Source organism: Oncorhynchus keta, chromosome 17, assembly GCF_023373465.1.
Source record: "Oncorhynchus keta strain PuntledgeMale-10-30-2019 chromosome 17, Oket_V2, whole genome shotgun sequence".
NCBI lineage: Eukaryota > Metazoa > Chordata > Actinopteri > Salmoniformes > Salmonidae > Oncorhynchus > Oncorhynchus keta.
Window position 1 is genome coordinate 17,622,973 of NC_068437.1, and position 13,662 is coordinate 17,636,634.

Here is a 13,662-nt window from a genome sequence, read left to right on the forward strand (position 1 = left end):
AAGTCTTTGACAATTTTAGGGCCTTCCTCTGACACCGCCTGGTATGGAGGTCATGGATGGAAGCTTGGCCCCAGTGATGTACTGGGCCGTACACACTACCCTCTGTGGTGCCTTGCGATCGCAGGCCGAGCAGTTGCCATACCAGTCAGTAATGCAACCAGTCAGGATGCTCTCGATGGTGCAGCTGTAGAACCTTTTGAGGATCTGAGGACCCATGCCAAATCTTGGTGTGCTTGGACCATGTTAGTTTGTTGGTGATGTGGACACCAATGAACTTGAAGCTCTCAACCTGCTCCACGACAGCCCCATCAATGAGAATGGGGGCGTGCTCGGTCCTCCTTTTCCTGTAGTCCACAATCGTCTCTTTAGTCTTGATCACATTGAGGGAGAGGTTGTTTTCCTGGAACCACCCGGCCAGGTCTCTGACCTCCTCGCTGTCTCGTCGTTGTTGGTGATCAGGCCTAAAGCTTTACCAAGTCAACCAAGAGGACAGGCTTAATAGTCACATTATTCTCCTGACACAATTTATTTCCAAACAATAGCAGCAGTTCCAAATAAAAATGTATTTCTCTCCACTAAGGTTTTTTATTTATGAATTTATGATTTTAGAGTTTCCAGCTTGTCAGAACCCAATGGGTTAACCATTAGACAGAGGATGATTGCTGCCAAATGGCCATAAAAGTGGATTCTGGGCAGCACCTGTGGAAATAAATCGAATGGCTTCTACATAAAAGAGATGTTGATCTGCTTGTATTTGTCACAGTCGCCTCTAGGAACATATTTACCACTGTCATATTTTTTTAAATAATATTCTCTAATCAATAAACTTGTATTTTGTAGGTTCAAATAAAATAAAATAAAAATGTATTTACATAGCCCTTCTTAGATCAGTTGATATCTCAAAGTGCTGTACAGAAACCCAGCCTAAAACCCCAAACAGCAAGCAATGCAGGTGTGGAAGCACGGTGGCTAGGAAAAACTCCCTAGAAAGGCCAAAACCTAGGAAGAAACCTAGAGAGGAACCAGGCTATGAGGGGTGGCCAGTCTCCTTCTGGCTGTGCCGGGTGGAGATAAGTTATAGCCTTTTGACAGTCAGTGACAGATGTCACGAAAGATCATTTCCAAAACAGTGGAACCTGATATAGAACGTATTTTATGTTTCCATGTGTTCTTAGTTATTAGGCCTCTGCTATAACACTATACATAGCCCTGTCCCAAATGTCAATTTCCATTCTCTGTAATGTACCCAACCGAAAAGTTATAACATGTATTTATAAAAGAGGTTATGTAACTATGGTTATAAAACACAAAATAAAAAATCAGAGTAATAATTCACAAACTACAATTTCATGTTGTGCTCTTGGTGAATCCGAAAAACATCTCTGAACTCTGGATCAGTGATTTCCGTGAAATGCATGGCCACGTCCCCAATGGCATCCTATTCTCTATATAGTGCACTACTTTTGAACTGAGACCTATGGGTACTCTGGTCAAAAGTATCGCACTATGGGGAACAGGGTGCCATTTGGGACATAGCCTATGTGTTTCTGCCAGGTATTCAGAACCCCTGGGCCACTGGCAGAGGTAACTCACAATAACAACTTCAAGATCAACTAAACTATTTGGGCACACAGTGGGCATCCAAAATAGAATATTTTTCATATGACATAAGAAACTAGGCCACTGTAAAGAGAAAACAACACTGCTGTATTTAGAATGACCAAAATAGGGACTGATCCACACTTCAAGAATTCAGACCTACTTTGAGATTACATTGGATATCTGGGATACAGTCATAAAAAAAGCAATAATTAAGAAACAATGTAAACATTACAGGTGAATAGGCCTACGGCTTCTATCCTAAAAATAGAAACAAAAAAATAGGTGGGGGTCAGCCTATTTGGGCATATAGTTTCATCCCAATGTCAACAGATCATTCCATCTGTCATGCATAGGTGTAATAGGTGGCAAGGAAGTCAGGCGCAGGAGAGTCAAATGGAGTGTAAAATGGAGTCTTTTAACGGAGTGTGCTCCATAACACTAAACGTACATAAACAAACAGACATGGGTACGAGGACCCAACGCTCACCTATACAACAAACACACTACACTGACAATAAAACAATCTCTGACAAAGACATGAGGGGAAATAGAGGGTTAAATACACACCAGGTAATGAATGGGATAGAAAACAGGTGTGTGGGAAGACAAGACAAAACCAATGGAAAATGAAAAAAAGGATCAATGATGGCTAGAAGACCGGTGACGTCGAACGCCGAGCACCGCCCGAACAAGGAGAGGCAACGACTTCGGCAGAAGTCGTGACACCATCTTTCTCGACTCACACTGACCTACCAAATCACCTCATCATAAATGGTATATAGTGATTGTCCCACCCGTCTAAGATGGAAAGTTGTGTTAACTGCCAATAGACCAGGAATAGCCTGAGGGAACGTAGACAGAGGTGAAACAAGGACACGCTGTATCCAAATATATGTATATATATTTTTTTTACATAAACTGATTTGACTTGTATACTGTGACTTATGCAAAAACACAACCACAAGGAAACACGTTTGGCTGGAACGTCACTGCACATCCACTGTGACGCCTCCCTCAAAGAGACCAACATCCAAGCAAAGATGTCGTCCAAGGTCAAAACAAGGTTATTTTCAGTCCATGGTGGAGGGGTCTTGAAGCTGGCAGGCCTTCCCAAGGATAGAATAGCAATGCTGGTGGACCAACATCCAAGGAGAGATGTCTGCCAGACACACAGAGATCATATGTTTCATGGGGGTTGGGTGAAAAGAGTGCCATCAGCACTCAGAGAAACCATGTGAGGATGTGAAAAACAAAAGAAGTGAACCAACGCCAGGGAAGGGGTAAGGTGCGGACACTGATACTTTCCAAGAGAGAGTGCAGAGCCGGAGACATGTTTGGAATAATATGAATATTACAGGTACAACTTATCTGTGACTCGGCATGCGTTGCATTACCAGCCTTCTCTGCTTCGGTCTCATGAAACTCCAGAACTGCCAACACAGAGAGAGAGAGCAGAGCAAGAGTAAGGAGTAGATCATTCTGCCTAAAATCATTCTAACAATCGTCCAGGCCAGGAATCAGCATATGCTTTTACCAATTTTAGTGTGAGGCTAATATATAGGGTTTGTTTACAATGATATTCTTGACAAACAATTGAGTAAAACAAGCATGTATTTTGAGTTCTGATTGGGTACGACAGGTGAACTAAGTTCATTAAGTACTTACACATGTTCCACTCTTCAAGAATCAATATGCTATTTAATTTATTCAAAATTCTAATTTGTCAGTCTGTTCTATTGGCAACTGAAGAGGAACTATTTTGCACTGTCTCTCGAGGATATGATGTCCCTTGATCAGGGGTACAGCAAGTCTGTTTTGAAGGTAAAGTAAACAAGAACAAGCAGTAGAAATGTAGCTACCAGCTGGGTCCCCAGGAAATAACAACTCTTATTTAGTGTAAAATGTGTATTCTAAAGGGCTTTGAATATAAAATTAGGTGTTGTTTAAAAACGCAGAGATATAGATATCTAAGGGAATTTTGTTTTGTTTTGTTTTGTTTTTAGTGGATGTAGGGTTTTTTGCCATGTCTCTGTGTGCTACTAATCAACTTCTATGAGAAAAATAAGTAATTTGTCACGCCCTGACCTTAGGGAGCCTTTTTATGTCTCTATTTGGTTTAGTCAGGGTGTGATTTGGGGTGGGCATTCTATGTTTTGTTTTCTATGATTTTGTGTTTCTATGTTTTGGCCGGGTATGGTTCTCAATCAGGGACAGCTGTCTATCGTTGTCTCTGATTGGGAACCATACTTAGGTATCCCTTTTCCCTCCTTTTGTGGTGGTAGTTATTTTGTTTGTGGCACTTAGCCCTGTTAAGCTTCATGGTTGTTTTGTTAGTTCTTGTTTTTATGGCAATATTTTATATAAATAAAAGAAAATGTACGCTCACCATGCTGCACCTTGGTCTCCTTCCAATGACGGCCGTGAGATAATTAAATATTTTAAATCGTTCTTATTTTATAATCCTACTTAAAATCTCTCTCATCAAATTGATTTTTCTTTGTGATTATTGTATAATGTTGTTGCTCCGTCTTCGCTTCTTCTTTTATAGCAGACTACACCTACTGTGCGGGGTATTGAAACAAAGAATATTCCGTTGGGGGATGGGGTGGGGAGCCCGACATCATACAAAAGGTTTTGTTTAAAAACACCCCACTCCTTCAGTCACAGCTCAAATTACATCCCTAAACAGGCTCAGATGCCTGTGAAGTCAGAGCATTCATCAACAGGATTCTTTGTAATGCCTCTGCTCTAAAATCCTAGTCACAAAAAAATCTCAGCGGTACTCACAATGATGCGTATTTTCTCAGATTTCCTCTCTGTTTGGCTGTGCAGTTGATAAACCAAAGTAATACACCCTACATAGTCCACCTTCTTAATTAACATGCAACACATCAGGATGCCTCTGTTGACAAGGAATATTCTCTGTTGTCTCTACTCCTACTACCATTGTTTCTTCAACTTCACTCATCTCTTCCACTCTTCTCACTGCCTCCATTACCACCTCCGTCTCGTTCACCCTAACAGGACATTTCAGAAACTCAGGTGCATGTTCATCACCACAATTGTAGCATTTAGGCTCAGCTGGCATAGGAAACTCTTGCCATCTACATACACTTGACACATGACCAATACATTTGGGTTTGGGCATGAAGACTCTCACAGGGTACCTCATAAAACCCAAATATATGTGAGAAGGGAGAGACAATTCATCAAAAAATGATCGGATGGATGGAGTGAGCTTCCACCATGCCGGTCAGTTTGTGTGCACCGACCACTTGATCCAATTCTTCACATGCTGTATATTCTTTGCATTTACTTCTAGTGCCACCCCAGAGATAACACCCTTGATAGGCGCCCTGCTTCGAAGAGCAACACATGACACATTCCAATCCGATATCTTCTTGAGGCGCAGAGCACACTCTTTCAGTTCCATAGATACACACACAAAAATAGTAAGCCCAATTTTTATAGAGACTTCAATGGGATTTCCCAGGTAACAACATTAATCCAAAACACTTACTCCAACCCCAAAAAAATGTCAGAACTAGACTTGGATTGACTAGATTCCACTACCAATTTACTTCTCTTATTTCCTTTTGCATTCGCCACTGTAATGCAATTCTTCTCACGCTCATCTCCACTTGACATGCCATCTGATTCAAACATAACATTCCACCATTTTCCTCAGTGTTCCCTAACTTGCTTTTCCCTTAAGCTGACATTTGTGTCCTGCTATCTCTTTCTTCCCTTTCAAATATCGTGCGATTGATGACGTTTCCCATTTCAACCAATCAAAATATCCAACTTTTATATCGATTTTTTTTGCCCTATCATACATAATTCGGGTTTGGTGGCGTTCCCCTGCTCAAATGTTGCATACATAAACCAATGGTTGCATGCCACTTCATTGACTGTGTCATCGACTGACAGATTGGGCTTGTTCGACACTGCAGCCGATGGCACATGCGACTGCCGACTTACTGGTCTACAAATCAACTTGCATTATAAATAACGACCCATTATTATTTGTATATCAGTCAATCAGTCACAATCAGACCTATGATACGTCATGGTTTTGATGCTCTTAAACACAGACATAGTTATAGGGGGCACACTCTTTTCACGCCACTTCAATATAAAGTGATTTTCATAGCAGGTTAGGAGAGCATTTTCCCAAACCCTAACCCTTTCCTAACCTTAATCTCAGTCTCCTAAACCTACTACGAAAAAGTGGTGTGAAAAGCATGTTTCCCATAGCTATAGAGCTTGTAGTCCTAAAACCTGGAAATGAGTTACCTCTGGTTCGTTCAGCCATTCCTAGGGGGCAAATGAACAGGGAAAACACAGGGTTATAGTCTGAAGCTAACACAGGTTTAGGGGATTTTATAGGCTACGTTTTGTTCTATGAGATAATATCAGTCAGTTAAAGCTGCAATATGTAACTTTTTGGGCGACTAGACAAATTAAAATAGAAATATGTGTTATATGTCTGTTGTTCTCTTTGAAAGCAAGTTTAAGAAGTGGTAGATACGTTCTATGTGCGCTATTTCTATGCTTCCCGTTCTTAAGTTTCGTTTTTGTGCCTTTTGCTTTCGGTTTTGTACACCAGCTTCAAACAGCTGAAAATACAATGTTGGGTTATGGAAAATATATTTCACAGCGGTTTAAATGGTGCAATGATTCTATCTCTTGTTCTGTGACATAAACTGGAATTAGGGGAACTATTGGAATTTTTGCAACTAGGAAATAGCGGACAATTTCTACATAGTGCATTTTTAACATGCCCTTTATGAATTTTGAAACCTTTATGTGCTTTATGTACTTGATTTGATTATGTAAATACTTCACAATTCACAAAAAGTGACATTAGCTGATGAAGATTATTTTATAGAACAAAATATAAGATCTCATAAACCTGTGTTTACCACAGAATATATTTTCGGCACCTGATTGCTATAGGAACTGTAAAATGTGGCTTAAATCCGTAACGCCTGAGCAGTAGAACGCGCCCAGAGGCTGGAGGCAAACAGTAAGACAATTTAACCAGGTCGTTAGCTTCTTTAACACTATCCTTTTTTTGGGGACCATTTGGACAAAGCATCATGATAAAGTCATCCATTATTATACCCAATATCATTATTGTGAGAGTCAAATTTAATATTCAGTCAAATTAAAATGTTTCGTTTTGAGCAATTTACAAAAACCACCATAGCTGATTAAATAAACGTTGTATCTACTTTTTAAATGAATGACAAGCAGCAGCAGATGGAGTCGGCATTTCAAGGCCGCTTGAAGAATAGTCTCCCTAGGCCAGGGATTATCAACGAGATTCAGCCGCCGGACGATTTTTTCTTGAGTAGATGACCAGGGAGCCGATGTGAAATAAATAGATCTATTGGAATGTGGAGAGAGAGCGCTTATAGAGCTTTCTGCCTGACTGTAGTGCTTTTTCCCTGAATTGTTAGGATTTTCTTGTGATCACAACAAAAATACTTATTTTGCTCAAATAGAGACAGAATTAAATAGTTTTCTTTGAAAAGATGGGCATGGCTGAGAATGGAACATTCCGTGTTCTGCCTGAGTGTGGCGCTGTTTACAGCAATTTTATGGATTGTCTTGTGACCAGAACAATACTTATTTTACTCGACTAGAGATTTAAATGAATGGTGTTTCTTTAAAAAGATGGGCCTGGCTGACCTGCCTGTTTCCTCACCTTATTTCCCTTGTAGTTATCCATGGTTGTTGGTTATTTACCAGGTAACAAGAAGTGAAAACGAAACAAGGACTGAAGCGCTAATAGACTCCTTATTTTACTCAACTAGAGACTGAAATAAATGGTGTTTCTTTGAAAAGATGGGCCTGGCTGACATGAAAAATACATCAAGGGGAAAGTATCCACAGACACAGAGGCTAATTATCTTTTCTTTATTTACAACGCTGGCTGCCATGGTTTACAAAAACACAGAACATTGAATGCTTTTATTTATTTGTATGTATTTTTTATTTAACTAGGCAAGACAGTTAAGAACGAATTCTTATTTACAATGATGGCCTACCAAAAGGCAATAGGCCTCCTGTGGGGACGGGGGCCTGGGATGAAAAATAAATGCAATACAAATCTAGGACAAAACACACATCACAACAAGAGACAACACTACATAAAGAGAGACCTAAGACAACAACATAGCAAGGCAGAAACACAGCATGGTAGCAACACAACATGGTAGCAGCACAAAACATGGTACAAACATTATTGGGCACAGACAACAGCACAAAGGGCAAGAAGGTAGAGACAACGGTAAATGCACAAAGCAGCCACAACTGTCAGTAAGAGTGTCCATGATTGAGTCTTTGAATGAAGCGATTGATATAAAACTGTCCAGTTTGAGTGTTTGTTGCAGCTCATTCCAGTCGCTAGCTGCAGCAAACTAAAAAGAGGAGCGACCCAGGGATGTGTGTACGTGCTTTGGGTACCTTTAACAGAATGTGACTGTCAGAACGGGTGTTGTATGTGGAGGATGAGGGCTGCAGTAGATATCAGATAGGGGGGAGTTAGGCCTAAGAGGGTTTTATAAATAAGCATCAACCAGTGGGTCTTGCGACAGGCATACAGAGATGACCCGTTTACATAGGAGTATAGAGTGCAGTCATGTGTCCTATAAGGAGCATTCGTGGCAAATCTAATGGCCAAATGTTAAAGAACATCTAGCCGCTCGAGAGCACCCTTACCTGCTGATCTATAAATTATATCTCTGTAATCTAACATGGGTAGGAAGGTCATCTGAATCAGGGTTAGTTTGGCAGTTGGAGTGAAAGAGGAGTGATTATGATAGAGGAAACCAAGTCTAGATTTAACTTTAGCCTACAGCTTTGAGGGAAGTCAGGAACCAATACACGCAGTCAGTCAGGAAAGCTAAGGCCAGCTTCTTCAGGCAGAAATTTGCATATTGTAGCTCCAACTCCAAAAAGTTCTGGGACACTGTGAAGTCCATGGAGAACAAGAGCACCTCCTCCCAGCTGCCCACTGCACTGAGGCTAGGTAACACGGTCACCACTGATAAATCCATGATTATCGAAAACTTCAACAAGCATTTCTCAACGGCTGGCCATGCCTTCCGCCTGGCTACTCCAACCTCGGCCAACAGCTCTGTCCCCCCCGCAGCTACTCGCCCAAGCCTCTCCAGGTTCTCCTTTACCCAAATCCAGATAGCAGATGTTCTGAAAGAGCTGCAAAACCTGGACCCGTACAAATCAGCTGGGCTTGACAATCTGGACCCTCTATTTCTGAAACTATCCGCCGCCATTGTCGCAACCCCTATTACCAGCCTGTTCAACCTCTCTTTCATATCGTCTGAGATCCCCAAGGATTGGAAAGCTGCCGCAGTCATCCCCCTCTTCAAAGGGGGAGACACCCTGGACCCAAACTGTTACAGACCTATATCCATCCTGCCCTGCCTATCTAAGGTCTACGAAAGCCAAGTGAACAAACAGGTCACTGACCATCTTGAATCCCACCGTACCTTCTCCGCTGTGCAATCTGGTTTCCGAGCCGGTCACGGGTGCACCTCAGCCACGCTCAAGGTACTAAACGATATCATAACCGCCATCGATAAAAGACAGTACTGTGCAGCCGTCTTCATCGACCTTGCCAAGGCTTTCGACTCTGTCAATCACCATATTCTTATCGGCAGACTCAGTAGCCTCGGTTTTTCTGAGGACTGCCTTGCCTGGTTCACCAACTACTTTGCAGACAGAGTTCAGTGTGTCAAATCGGAGGGCATGCTGTCCGGTCCTCTGGCAGTCTCTATGGGGGTGCCACAGGGTTCAATTCTCGGGCCGACTCTTTTCTCTGTATATATCAATGATGTTGCTCTTGCTGCGGGCGATTCCCTGATCCACCTCTACGCAGACGACACCATTCTATATATTTCCGGCCCGTCCTTGGACACTGTGCTATCTAACCTCCAAACGAGCTTCAATGCCATACAACACTCCTTCCGTGGCCTCCAACTGCTCTTAAACGCTAGTGAAACCAAATGCATGCTTTTCAACCGTTCACTGTCTGCACCCGCACGCCTGACTAGCATCACCACCCTGGATGGTTCCGACCTTGAATATGTGGACATCTATAAGTACCTAGGTGTCTGGCTAGACTGCAAACTCTCCTTCCAGACTCATATCAAACATCTCCAATCGAAAATCAAATCTAGAGTCGGCTTTCTATTCCGCAACAAAGCCTCCTTCACTCACGCCGCCAAACTTACCCTAGTAAAACTGACTATCCTACCGATCCTCGACTTCGGCGATGTCATCTACAAAATTGCTTCCAACACTCTACTCAGCAAACTGGATGCAGTTTATCACAGTGCCATCCGTTTTGTCACTAAAGCACCTTATACCACCCACCACTGCGACCTGTATGCTCTAGTCGGCTGGCCCTCGCTACATATTCGTCCCCAGACCCACTGGCTCCAGGTCATCTACAAGTCCATGCTAGGTAAAGTTCCGCCTTATCTCAGTTCACTGGTCACGATGGCAACACCCACCTGTAACACACGCTCCAGCAGGTGTATCTCACTGATCATCCCTAAAGCCAACACCTCATTTGGCCGCCTTTCGTTCCAGTTCTCTGCTGCCTGTGACTGGAACGAATTGCAAAAATCGCTGAAGTTGGAGACTTTTATCTCCCTCACCAACTTCAAACATCTGCTATCTGAGCAGCTAACCGATCGCTGCCGCTGTACATAGTCTATCGGTAAATAGCCCACCCATTTTTACCTACCTCATCCCCATACTGTTTTTATTTATTTTATTTTCTGCTCTTTTGCACACCAATATCTGTACCTGTACATGACCATCTGATAATTTATCACTCCAGTGTTAATCTGCAAAATTGTAATTATTCGCCTACCTCATGCCTTTTGCACACATTGTATATAGACTCCCCTTTTTTCTACTGTGTTATTGACTTGTTAATTGTTTACTCCATGTGTAACTCTGTGTTGTCTGTTCACACTGCTATGCTTTATCTTGGCCAGGTCGCAGTTGCAAATGAGAACTTGTTCTCAACTAGCCTGCCTACCTGGTTAAATAAAGGTGAAATTTAAAAAAAATAAAAAATTAAATGTGCTGAGAGAAAGACAGTGCACCATCTAGCCATACTCCCAAGTACTTGTATGAGGTGACTACCTCAAGCTCTAAACCCTCAGAGGTAGTAATAACACCTGTGGGAGGAGGGACATTTTTCATACAAAACTCCATGGCCTTTGTTTTGGAGGTGTTCAGAACAAGGTTAAGGGTAGAGAAAGCTTGTTGGACACTAAGAAAGCTTTGTTGTAGAGCATTTAACACAAAATCCGGGGAGGGGCCAGCTGAGTATAAGACTGTAACATCAGCATATAAATGGAGGAGAGAGCTTTCTACTGCCTGAGCTATGGTGCTGATGTAATTTAGGAAGAACATGGGGCCTATGATTGAGCCTTGGGGTAGTCCCTTGGTGACAGGCAGTGGCTGAGACAGCAGATTGTCTGACTTTATACACTGCACTCTTTGAGAGAGGTAGTTAGAAAACCAGCCCAAAGACCCCTCAGAGACACCAATACTCCTTAGCCGGCCCACAAGAATGGAATGATCTACCGCTGTCATGCTCTGACCTGAGAGAGCCTTTTTATGTCTCTATTTTGATTTGTTCAGGGTGTGATTTGGGTGGGCATTCTATGTTCTTTAGTTCTATGTTTTGGCCGGGTATGGTTCTCAATCAGGGACAGCTGTCTATCGTTGTCTCTGATTGGGAATCATACTTAGGCAACCTTTTCCTCTTTGTTATTTGTGGGAAGTTAACTTTGTTAGAGGCATCATAGCCCTGTTAAGCTTCACGGTCGTTTTGTCTTGTTTATTGTTGGCGACATTTATCTAATAAAAGGAATATGTACACTCACCACGCTGCACCTTGGTCCACTTCTTACAATGCCCGTGACAGAACTTCCCACCACCAAAGGACCAAGCAGCGTAGCCAGGAGAGGCAGCCCCCAAATCATTTTTGGGGGGGACACACGGGACGGTCGGCATAGCCGAGGATGGAACCAGAGCCAGTCGGGGTGAACTTGGAGGGGAGCGAAGGTAGTGAAGCAGAGACAGTGAAGGAGTTGATGGGGAGATTGGAGGAGAGAACCATGAGAGGGCTGCTGTGTTGGTGCATGAGGCATGACATTCGCCCTACGGAGCGTGTCCTCGGTTTGATGTCACCTAAGTCAGCTCTCCATACTCGTCCTGAGGTGCGTGCTAGCCGTCTGGTGAAGACTGTGCCAGCCCCATGCACCAGGCCTCCTGTGCGCCTCCCCAGCCCTGCACGTCTTGTGCCAGCTCGGTGCTCCAGACCTCCAGTGCGCCTCCACAGCCCGGTGAGTCCTGCGCCGGCTCTACGCACGGTTTCCCCAGTTTGCCAGGAGAACCCAGTGTGGCCTGGTCCAGCTCCCCGCACGGGCCCGGGCTAAAGTGCTCATGCAGCCAAGAGGAGCGGTGCAAGTGCTAAGCACCAGAGCTCCAGTGCTAAAAATATATAATGACTTGGGGCTAGCCATTGTAAGTTCAGAGTCACTCGCCCCAACAGTCAGTGAGTGCTGGAGGTGAGCGAAAGCTCGGGAGGGAGAGATGAGTGTGGTGGGGGTACCTGTACCAGACAGGGGTCTGCTACCTGAATTGTCTCAGAAAAAAGAAAAAAATACATAACTAGGCCAACAGTACAACAGTGAGGTCAAACAGGTGTGTGTGTTTCATTATCTATTATCCACAGAAACAATATTGATAGTTCTCAACCCTCAGTGCATGTGATGTACTATCTTAGCCATGCTCTCATTAACCCTAATCTTTTCTCTTTCTCCACTTCCGGAGGCCCTGAGGCTCTTGGACCACAGACCTTATTTTCAGCGTTTATCCAAAACCCCTTCAAAAGTGGCATTCATTTCCCCGTAGGCTTTTACCAATGAACCGTGGCAGAGTTACTCCTCATCAAGTTGCGCCATCGACTAGCTTTTGGTGTAGCGCCGACTGGTAAAACGCTTCAGAAGGGTGGTCATGTGTGCTAGCAAGGAATTTGAGGTGGTGCGATGAGACACTTGAGGGAGGACTGTCAGGCGGTGTGTTTGTGAGGCAGAGTTCGCAAGTTCGAGGCAGATATGGGCCGAATCGGGAGGCAGTGTTACTCGTTAAGCAAGCAGCGTGACGTCCTTTACACCAAACAAAAAGATGCCATTTCTATTTCCCTCTATAGTAGTGTTATATTAACGAGGCTCTACTCTATGTCCCTGTCCTGTGTGTGTATGGACCAATGATGATTCACTCACCCCCCTACTGACCAGGAGATGAGCCAAGCCACCCTACCTTGCTACCTCCCAGACTGTCTGGAGGTTGATATACAGTATATATGTCTCTCCATGGGTGGAAGATGGACTTTTAAGCTTATAAACACTCTCTTTATTTTACTGACTTGTTGAATGATTGATCCATTCATCCCTCCCCAGCTTTCCTCTCCTCTGAGTGCCCAGTGAGGGTGGAGCTCAGTCAGAGAGCTGTTGAGGGACTGGTTAGGAAGAACACTTCTACAGCCAGTGAGGTGAAAACCATGGTTTTGATTTTAAATATTTGTCCCGCAAGTAAAAGGGAATATGTTACATCATCTATGTTCATTTACATTAGTGCAAATTGCCCACCGATATTCATGTAATTTCTCACCCTTTTTGGTTGTATGAAGTTTATTTCCCCTCAGGCACACACATTTGTTTTTGGTTATTATGAAAGTAATTTTCCCCACATTTTTCTTTACATTGCTCATGTACTGTATATTTGGTGGCCTGATTGCATCCAGACCTTCACTTGGATTCATCTGTTCAGACTGTCATGGAAAGAGCAGGTGTCCATAATGTTTTGTACACTCAGTGTACATACCATGCACAATTTTGACAAGATGGAAGACACATACTGAATTTATACTTTTTTTCATACTAAGATGAACTAAGATATGTGTTTTGCAAGAATTAGTTGACTGGTTGGTTCAATGGTTTT